The sequence below is a fragment of the Oryctolagus cuniculus genome, chromosome 12 (assembly GCF_964237555.1).
Source record: "Oryctolagus cuniculus chromosome 12, mOryCun1.1, whole genome shotgun sequence".
Taxonomy (NCBI): Eukaryota; Metazoa; Chordata; class Mammalia; order Lagomorpha; family Leporidae; genus Oryctolagus; species Oryctolagus cuniculus.
The window spans coordinates 77,900,620-77,907,950 of NC_091443.1; positions in this window are offsets into that span (position 1 = coordinate 77,900,620).

Sequence of the window (7,331 nt, forward strand, 5' to 3'; positions counted from 1 at the left end):
GTCCCGTGTCCAGCAATGGAGGCATTCACTCAGCACTGGGCGCATCTTGTGGGACCTCGGCTATGGGATGGAAGAGGTTCTTGCGGCTTCTGTGGACTAGAACCCATGGACTTCTCAGAACAAGAAGCCTTTCGAAATACAGAGCCCATGAGCTCCTGGCATGGACACACCTCCTAGTTAAGTAGACAAATACAACAGTCTGTGCTAAGAGACTGAACCAAGACCATCTGAACAGCAAGCAGCCTCACGGTCACAAAGGGCCCTTAGGTGTGCACGCACAAGGAGCGCACAAGTGGAGAAAGGAAGGAAAAAAACCTGCATCTTCTCAGAAAACATCCCTAGGCTGAGTCCAAATTTAACACCACATTTTTAATATTTTTTGTTTGTAAAATACTTCCTCATTTAAAACACTGAATAAACACACAAAGAAAAGTAACCTCTAAGCTCTCATTTATCAGAAGGTACTCATCCCCGCAGTGATAAGCGGAATCAAGAGCAGGGTTTCTCGGTCCTGGTACTGCTGACATCTGGGCCCAAGTAACTCTCTGCTGGGGAAGGGGCACGGCACGACGGTCAGCAGCCTCCCTGGCCTCCCTCGATGCCATGGCACCAACCCCACCCCAGCTGTCACAACCCAAAGTGTCTCTGGACAATCACAATGGCCTCCCCGAGACAGAACTGCTCCCACCCGAAAATGTTTCGCAGGAATCTTATCTCTAACTTGAAACCAGCAATTCCTGAGTGTTCCTTCTAAGTAGCTATGTCGTTAGAAACACTTCTGCAGAGTTCTTGTGAATGGCTTCAGAGCAGTCCATTAGGTGATGAGTAATTCATTGAACCGGTTTTTGTTTTCAGGGCCGAGATATGGCAAACATCTTTGCACATGAGTATTTGGGCACCATTGTTTCCCAAGAAGGTATTTCTTAGGCAGGATTTCTGAGTCAAGATTTCAACTTTGTTTTTTTTTAAATATTATGTAAGGGGCCTGAACTGTGGCATAGTGGGCTAAGCCTTTGCCTGCGTGCCGGCATCCTATATGGAGACCAGTTCGAGTACCAGCTGCTCCTCTTCTGACCCAGCTCTCCGCTGTGGCCTGGGAAAGCAGTCGAGGATGGCCCAAGTCCTTGGGCCCCTACACCCACATGGGAGACCCAGAAGAAGCTCCTGGCTCCTGGCTTTGTGTTGGCTCAGCTCCGGCAGTTGTGGCCATTTGGGGAGTGAACCAGCAGATAGAAGACCTCTCTCTCTGTCTCTCCCCCTGTCTGTAACTCTACCTCTCAAATAAATATTTTTTTAAAATGTTGTTTAAAAATTTCTGACACCCATGTGTGTTTTTTGTGAGTGTTACCAGCCTTTATCTGCGACATCCTCTCCTAGTCTGTTCGCCGAATGCAGGAATTTCCATTCCTTCGGCTCACGCCCTGCAGTGTCCAGTCGGGCACATACGACAGCCCATTAACATTTAGTAAATGGACAAGTCAAAGAATGGCAGTGAAAATTTTAAACACCTTGCAGACTGCTAGAGTTTAGTTTTCTAGAAAGACACTTGAAATAACAGGCCATAAGCATCTCTTGCCTTCAGCCAACGAGGAAAGGCAGAGAAGAAACTGATCCCAAGTTCAAACCACGAACACTTAGGAGTTTCACGTTTGTAGTTGGAGTCAAGAGAGATTTTGGTGGAGGTAAGGAGCAATAAAGTATTTATTGAATCACCCTATTTCTACAGCTTTTTTTTTTTTTATAAAAATTTTATTGGGGCTGGCGCTGTGGCACAGCAGGTTAACACCCTGGCCTGAAGCGCCAACATCCCATGTGGGCACCGATTTGAGTCCCGGCTGCTCCTCTTCCAATCTAGCTCTCTGCTATGGCCTGGGAAAGCAGTAGAAGGTGGCCCAAGTCCTTGGGCCCCTGTACCAGCGTGAGAGACCCGAAGAAGCTCCTGGCTTTTGATCAATGCAGCTCCAACCATTGCGGCCAATTGGTGAGTGAACCAGTATATGGAAAACCTCTCTCTGCCTCTCCTCTCTCTGTAACTCTTTCAAATAAATAAATCTTAAAAAAAAAAAAAAAGGATTTTATTTGAGAGGTCGAGTTACAGACAGTGAGAGGGAGAGACAGAAAGGTCTTTGATCTGTTTTACTCCCCAGATGGCCGCAACAGTGCAGGTGCAGGGGCCCAAGGACTTGGGCCATCTTCCAATGCTTTCCCAGGCCATAGCAGAGAGCTGGATTGGAAGAGTAGCAGCTGGGACTTGAACCAGCACCCATATGGGATGCCGGCACTGCAGGCTGAGAATTAACCTATTATGCCACAGCGCCGGCCCTCTAGGGCGTCTTTAAATAACAACTTGCCCCAACTCTCATGACTGCATAGGCTCCTTCCTGGGAGGAAAAAAATATATAAAGTGGTTTTCAGGACCCATGCTATGGTGTAGCAGGTAAAGCCGCCACCTGCAGTACCAGCATCCCATATGGGCACAAGTTCAAGACCGGGTTGCCCTACTTCCAATCCAGCTCCATGCTAATGCACTTGGGAAAGCAGTAGAGGATTGCCCATGTGGGCTTCTACACCATATGGGAGACACAGAAGAAGCTCCAGGCTCCTGGCTTTGGATCAGCTCAGCTCCAGCTATTGCAGCCCTTTGGGGAGTGAACCAGCAGATGGAAGACTTTCTCTCTCTCTCTCTCTCTCTCTCTCTCTCCCTCTCTCTCTGCCTCTCCTCTCTGTAACTCTGCCTTTCAAATAAATATTTTTTAAAAAAGGAAAAAATGTGGTATATATACACTATGGACTACTCTTCAGCCATAAAAACTGAAATCCTGTGTTTTGGAACCAAGTGAATGCAACTGGAAACCATTATGCTTAGTGAAATAAGCTAGTCCCAAAAAGACAAATATGTTTTTCCTGAATTGTGGTAATATACAGAGTACAGAAAAATGTAATATATGAGCAAAATCGACATTTTAAGATTTGATTATTGTTTACAGCCTTTGTCTTTACTCTTGAGGAACAATAGTTTTCTACTTCCTACTTGTTGAATTCTTCAGTGGAGGGTTAAGCTTGTTTTTATAAAATAAACTATCACTGTAAAAATTAAAAGAAAAAATAAGAAAGGAGAAGTGAAGATAGGAGTGTGGGTGGGAGGGAGATTCGGGTGAGAATTATCACTATGCTCTTAAATCTGTACACAGGAAATACATGAAATTTGTTCACCTTATATAAATAAAAATTATTTAAAAGACTAAGAAATTCAGATGATGCTTCTTTGACTAAGTCAAGCATGTGTGGCAAGGGAAACCCTCCAAACTGAGATTAAGTCCATCCACATTAAAACTCTGCACCTGTCCATATCTAATTAATGGTCCTTGAACCTGAACGTCATTAGGAAAACACAAATCTGATAAAGAAGCCCTGAAAAATGCCTTAAGTAATACTCCATCTTCCTGCTATGGTCACCACATTTGGTACAATACACTTTTCTTAGGATGAAAACAAATTCCTTCCACTCATAGGTTCTCTGCACTCCTCTTTAAAGTTCAGTGAGTTTTATTTTTGTGAGAAACCACACTATGACAGAAACACCAATGGGAAAGCAAGATTATGGTGTGTGTCTCATTTAGGATTCAGGCAGGAGTCTTAGCCAGGCCTTTCATAATTGGGATATTTAAAGAAGATAAAATATGTAGATCCTGGCAAATGGACCATGCAATTCTCCCTGTTTAATTCCAAGGTCACATCGATCCAGACAGAATATTAATCAAACTCCAATAAAAATAGAAATGACTGCCTTTGTATCCCAATTTGTTTTAAAACTCAAGAAACACCCGCTAGCTGTCATAGTGGTGTCTTCAGGTACCCTGAAAACTGTCACTGCTGGCTCAAGTTATCCAAGCATCTTACTAAAAATATTCCATTATTTTGGTCAATCATTTGAAAACATAAAGAAATAAACACTGCTTAGTAAAAACCTCCTGAAAGAGAATGATCCTGCGGGGGAAACAGGACACACAGCAGACTCATAGAATGGCAGCACTCCTGCCTCAGAATCAATCCTTGGGACATTCGGATCTGGCTAAAAGGTCCATGAGAGTCTCACAGGCATGGGAAGCCATGACACGGTGGCAAAAAACAATCTAAATGAAAGATCCTGGTGAACAAGACCCCAGCAGAAGGAACAGGCCATCAAGGAGGGAGGCGCCTTTCTCTGAAGGGAGGAAGGAACCTCCACTGTGATATGGCCTTGACTAAACAAGTTCAGAGTCGGTGAACTCAAAGGGCTTCCATAGCCTAGACAGCTCATAGCAAGAGTCTCGGGTGATTGCTGATGTCATAAATAAGAGTGCCAATTGTTAAATCAACAACAGGAGTCACTGGGTACATGCTCCCCACGTAGGATCTCTGTCCTTAATGTGTTCTACCATGAAATTTAAAAACAACACTACTAGTCGAACAATACCCTATACCTTGTGAGGTTGTGTGAGTGCAGCCTGTTGAAATCCTTGCTTAGTATATACTAAGTTGATCTTCAGTATATGAAGGTAATAGAAAATGAAACTCGATGAAGGGCGGGATGGGAGAGGGAGTGGGAGAGGGGAGGGCCACGGGAGGGAGGGAGGTTGAGGGGGAGCCACAACAATACAAAAGCTGCACTTTGTAAATTCATATTTATTAAATAAAAATAACTATATAACAAACAGAAAAAAAGAAACAGAAAAAAAGAAAAAAAAAGAACTTAATACTTTACCCTTTTAGTATTTTTTATGTTCTACTTAAAAATATTGGTTGAACTCTGTAATTAATACACAATTACTCTTAGGTATTTAATTAATGCTATAACTAGTACTCAAATAGTATTTACACTTTGTGTTTCTGTGTGGGAGCAAACTGTTGAAATCTTTACTTAATATATGCTAAATTGATCTTCTGTATATAAAGATAATTGAAAATGAATCTTGATGTGAATGGAAGGAGAGAGGGAGTGGGAGAGGGGAGTGTTGTGGGTGGGAGGGAAGTTATGGGGGGGGAGCTATTGTAATCCATAGGCTGTACTTTGGAAATTTATGTTCATTAAATAAAATATAATATAAAAAAAAAAAAACCTCCTGAAAAGGCACTGTTGGAACATACAGCATTGTACTAACTGCATTACTTCACTTTTCATTTCTTTAAAATACCCAAGAGAAGCTTCTTGGGAGAGAAAAGATTTCAACTTACAGTTTACAGGTTACAGTTCAGAATCAAGCAGCTCCATAATCCAATGCCTGTGGAGGTTGGCCACAGCGGACGTGGAGGAACGATGACATGGTGAACCAGGAAACTGAGAGGCCAGCTAAGCACCACTGGAACTCAAAATAACCAACCCTGAAGTCCCGCCCCCTATGACCTAAACACCTCCCACCAGACCCAGTTCTCAGGTGCCACAATTAGATCAAGTCTGCACCCTTCATCCACCAACAACTGGCGTCTAGATAGCAGAGTTTAAACAGAGGTTAGGAGGGACAAGTTCTACTCAACCCATGACAAGTCTAAAATGAAAATCGAGATGTTACAGATTGGTAGATGTTACAGATTGGTAGTTATCAGCCTTGGCTACACATTAGAATCACCTGGTAACTTTTTTTTAACCAATACCAATGGCTGCGCCCCGACCTCAGAGCTTCTCAATTAGCGATTCCAACTCTGTTACAGTGGGAACTGCTGCACTGGGTTCTCAGCACATGCTTTTAAGGGGATACATTCAAGCCATAGCAGAAGCCTAATCTCGAATAAGAGAGATTTTCCATCAATTCAAAGGAAGATGTGCGCAGTGGGGCTAACTCATTTGTGAGGTCCCATTTAACACTGTGGATGAAACATGATCATCCAAGCTGTGCATTGTTGAGAGCAAGATCTGATTCCTTGCCACATTAGTTGTTAGAAAGATGATTCAAATACCATATCCAGCATCTTCAAGACCCACCTCTCACCTCAGATGAACCCTGTCATCATCATAACTTCATCCCCCAGGATGAGGCCAGAAGCTCTGTTGGTAATCTCAACAACTTTGGAGAATTTAAGAATCGGCACAAGTGCCCTAAATAGCTGTTCATTTTTAATAGTCCAATAAGACACGACTGTAACTAAAATACACTTCCCAATGACAGATTTCTCAAATAACATGAGCTAATTATTTCATTACTAAATGAGGCAAACAATGGCTCACACACAATAAACATTTTTAAAACTAATGAATACTGGGACCAGTGCTATGGTATAGTAAGCTAACCCTCCACCTGCAGCTCCAGCATCCCATATGTCCCAGCTGCTCCTCTTCAGATTCAGCTCTCCACTGTGGCCTGGGAAAGCAATGGAAGATGGCCCAAGCGCTTGGGACCACCTCGTGGGAGACCCAGAAGAAGCTCTTGGCTCCTGGCTTCAGATCGGCTCAGCTCCAGCCACTGCAGCCATTTGGGGAGTGAACCAGCAGATGGAAGATCTTTCTGTCTCTCCTTCTGTCTGTAGCTTTACCTCTCAAATAAACCTTTAAAAAAAAAAATACTGAAATTTCTTATAAATAAAACATGTTAAAAGTTGAGAATTCTTCTCCATATAACAAGATTATCTTTCATTTCAGTGCTAAATGTTCACAGTTCCTCCAGTAATTAGACTGTGACCAATGGCATTGCTGCACCAAATTTTTTAAGGAGAGAAAATTTCAAAAACTTTTATTTATTAAATTTACTGCCTTAATGACATTTACTCTGAAACGGATGAGCACCTGTAAATCACAGAACTGGTAAGGAACAGTATTCATCCTAGGCACTTGAAAAATTAAAGTCTCTCATAAAATCTAACGTGTTCTCCAAACCACTTTTATGGCTAGAATGTTTTTTTCCTTGAGTGGATGAATATACACTTACTGAGCACAACTACGTCAGGATTTAGGCTGAATTAAGTCAAACAGTTTTAATCAAGTTCTGCTAATTGTTAGGGAGTTAGTGCTGTGGTGCAAGTTACTCAGTTTCTCTTACCTTCCTGTTCCTCATTGCAGAGCAGGGAGGACTAGTAAGAAGGGCTGTCAGTATCTGAAGATGATATAACATATACAGTGTAGCTGGCCATAAGTATGGGAACTCTGGGACTAAGTGGGACTACATCCTGTTGGTAAAAATAATGTCAAAGGCACTGGGAACTTGTAGCATAGATATTGTATCCTTTGAGCTTCCCCACATACAACTTTTATTCCTATCACATATTCTTCTAATGTATCTTCTGGTAATTATTCTTGTGTACCCTCTAGAAATGGAGGAAATGCATCTCTATAAAGTCAAAAAGCTGCTATCTCTGGTGTT